The sequence below is a fragment of the Lycium ferocissimum genome, chromosome 6, assembly GCF_029784015.1.
Source record: "Lycium ferocissimum isolate CSIRO_LF1 chromosome 6, AGI_CSIRO_Lferr_CH_V1, whole genome shotgun sequence".
Classification (NCBI taxonomy): Eukaryota; Viridiplantae; Streptophyta; class Magnoliopsida; order Solanales; family Solanaceae; genus Lycium; species Lycium ferocissimum.
In genome coordinates this window covers 28,716,306-28,720,121 of record NC_081347.1, presented here as the reverse complement: position 1 = coordinate 28,720,121, position 3,816 = coordinate 28,716,306, and the positions used below count along the sequence as shown (strand labels likewise).

Here is a 3,816-nt window from a genome sequence, read left to right as displayed (position 1 = left end):
TTAGGAACACATTGGACTGGGCTCACCCATTTACTGTCAGCTATCGGATAAACCACTCCAGCATCTAACCATTTGATGATATCATTCTTGACTACCTCTTGCATATTCTCGTTCAATCTCCTTTGATGCTCTACACTCGGTTTGCTATCCTCCTCCAACTGGATTTTATGTTCACAGATTCCAGATGGAATTCCCCGAATGTCTGCTATGGTCCAACCAATCGCACTCCTATATTCACGCAATACCTTCAAAAGATGTAGAATATGTTCCTCGGTCAGTAGGGCTGAAACAATCACTGGAAATGTATTGTTCGGACCAAGGAACTCATACTTCAGATGTGATGGGAGCTACTTAAGCTCCAACTTAGGTGGCTTAATGATCGAAGGCTTTTCTGGAGAAGTTATTCCATTTTCGAGATCAAGATTTAGCTTCTTTGGGTAGTAAGAATATGAACCCAAACCAACAAGTGAATTAACTGTCTCCACATAACTTTCCATGTCTTCAGCATCAAAGTTCACAAGAATACAGGCTAGAGCTTCACCCAAACATTCTTCTTCCATCTTGAACTCTACCACTTCATCAACAACATCAAACGAATTAATTATCGAAATGCTCTCGTAAGCACTTGGTAACTTCATCCCCTTGCTAGCCTGAAAAGTAACTTCTTCATCGTTGACTCGGAACTTGATTTCATTTTTCTCTGAATCCATCAGAGCTCCCCCTGTAGCAAGGAAGGGTCTTCCTAGAATAATAGGGATGTCCTAATCAACAACACAGTCAAGAATCACAAAATCAGTGGGCAACATAAATTCATCAACCACACCAATAGGCCTTTTTATAGACCTATCAGCCATTTGTAACCTCATAGTAGTTGGACTTGGCATCCCCAAACCTGATTGTTTGTATATAGCAAGTGGCATCAGATTAATACTCGTCTCATTATCACACAAAGCTCGAGCAAAATCATGGTGCCCAATAGAACAAGGAATGGTGAACGCCCCAGGATCTCCCTTTTTCTGAACAGTAGTAGTTGATGATGGAACTCACAGTGTGAGTCAAACTCACAGTTTCATGTTGAACCATTTTCTTCTTTATCAGCAGGTCCTTCAAATATTTAGTAAAACCCAACATCTCCTTGACAGCTTCCAAGAAGGGAAAATTCGGAGATCTGCTTCAACTCATCATAAAACTTCTCGAACTTAACATTTTCCTTCTTCTTTACCAACCTCTGAGGAAAAGGAGGTTTATACTTGAAAAGCTGAGTCAAAGGGCGGAGAGCCACTTTTATAGTCTGTTTGCTCGTGTTATTAGCCTTCTTCATAATCTCTGGAATATCAGTAACCTTCTTGTCAGTAGGATTCTCATCAACAATAATTGGTGCTTCAGACTGCACCTCTTCCTCTTCCTCTATCGGCTTAAAATCAACAACCTTCTTATCAGCCCCTTTGAGTATTTTACCACTCCTAGTAGTGATGAAAAACACACGGTCTACATCGCCTCCCCCATTCTTCGGATTCAGAATAGTGTCACTCGGAAGTCCTCCCTTTTTAGGAGGGTGATGCTCTCTAGAAATATCCCTCATCTGTGAATCAATCTTCTGAATAGCCACAGCATGGGAACCTATTGTCTCTGTCAGCCCAGATAAAGTCCTCTCAGACTTAGACTGATTTGCCAGAATCTTCTCAAGCATTGCTTCAACCTTCGAACTACCTTGCTCTGTTGACTGCCCTTTCGGTGGTATCTAAGGATTGGAACTCTTGTTCCCAAAATTGTTATTGTTGTTGTAACTCCCTTGGTTCGCACCGCCATAATTATTGTTGTAATTTCCTGATTTGTTAAAAGCACCTTGACCTTGCTGAGGTCTCCATTGATTCTGATTCTAGTAACCACCTTCGTAGTTCTGTCTTTGATAACCCCCTTGAGAGTTATTCACATAGTTAGCATCTTCAACCTTCATAGGAGGCCCATCATAAAATAGACCCTCTTGCGTCTAGTACATCCCTTTTGGCATACCTGCATCATTCTCACAAACATTCACCTTCTTAATCTGGGTTTCATCAAACTTCTTTGTTAGCAAGAAAATATTTATTGCAAGCTTTGCCAATGTTTGCTGAGTATCTAGATCTCCTTTACTATATTCTTGATCATAGCACTACCATAAGGTATAACATCAGCATTGTTTGAGTGTCAAGCCTAATTGTGAGTAGTCAGCTTGTCAATTATGTTGGTCACTCATCGATAAGATTTGTTCACGAAACAACCATCAGCTACATTGTTAGCAACTGACTGCGTCACTGGATCTAGCCCTCGGTAGAACTTCTCCATTGATATGTGCTCCGAAAAACCATGATTCAGACTTTTTTGCAAATACTCCTTGAATCTCTCCCAAGCTTCATATAGTTGTTCCCCGGTCGCTGGTTAAATTCATAGATCTTGTCATGAATTTCAGCCTTCTTGCTAGGAGGCTACCATTTCTTGAGAAAAACAGTCACCATCTCTGCCCATGTAGTAATTGAATTTTGGGGCAGCTTCTCAAATCATGTTCTTGCATCTCCAGCTAAGGAATATTTAAATAACCTCTGCAGAATAGCATCTTGTGAAACATTTTTTTGGATGTGATTAGCACACACATCCACAAAATTCCGGAAATGACGTTGAGGGTCATTCTCGGTAGAGTTGCGAAAGTATCCCTCAAGCTTCAACAACTGGTATAGAGAGGAGTCAGTTTTCACGCTAGCAGCTCCAACTCGAGAATGATTAATAGCAGAGGAATAGTCCTTCTCTGGAATAAGATCAGCGAAAATATTTTCTTCATCTGATTCAATTGCTAGATTATTGAATCAATTCCTCTAGTTACAAGCACGTTGATTTTGCTGATCCTGATTCATGTTCACCTGGTTTACAAAGAATAGCAAACAAGGTACGATGGAATAAGCAAAAGACTTCAATCAAAGCAAACACTATTTAGTAATTTCAAAACCGTATTCCCTGGCAACGACGCCAAAATTTGATACGCTCAAATTACACCTATTAATGGTATAACGCGGACGTTGTCAAATATAGTAACCCAAAGAGGCTGGGGTCAAATCCCACAGGAAATATGGTGTGAAAAGGTTACTAAAATCGTAGGATGCTTAATTTAGGTCTAATGTCTTAATCCAATAATTTTGGTAAAAGTTGGGTGTTAAGGACTAATAGCTAACTAGTTTCTTTGGATGTGTAATTTAGGATAAAAGAAACCAAGGTTGTGTCCCCTTTAGATAGGGTGTATGATCATGGGTATTGATCTTGATATACTTCTAATGGATCATTATATGAATGCACTTAATCTCTATATGAATCTCTACTATTTCCCAATAAATAAAGATTATCTCTTTCTATGATTTTCCCAAATATAAGAAAGTAACTATGAAGAACGGTTAATTATGCCAAGCAAATTCTTCTTATTCCTAAGTGAATTTATTAAACAAAGTTTAAAGCTTTGAATCCTTGTTATTTATTCTTACCAACCCTAATTATTTTCCCAAATAAATTAAGGTTTATGGCTCTAATCAGTGTTTGCAACCATTAATTATGAATGAAGAACGAAGAATAAATAAACCCTAACAATCCATTATGCGTATATTAATCACAAATCCAATCACAAAACACTCATCATTGGGTTCACAACTTTAGTAAGGAAATTTAGCTACTCATAGAAAAAGAAGAACAATTAGAAATAATTGAGATCATAATGCTTACAATTTTATTTCATGGTGTTGAGGAAAAAGTAATTGCAATTGTTTGTAATCCAAAGGACTTCTAAAACTATGAGTA

General features: G+C 38.3%; 1 non-coding gene across 1 annotated transcript; it reads left to right on the top strand.

Moving 5' to 3' along the window:
* The first annotated feature begins 2,341 nt into the window (after positions 1-2,341).
* Positions 2,342-2,446, top strand: LOC132061702 (small nucleolar RNA R71). The gene has a single exon (XR_009416124.1). It is a non-coding gene; the product is annotated as a small nucleolar RNA R71 (small nucleolar RNA).
* Positions 2,447-3,816: the final 1,370 nt, after the last annotated feature.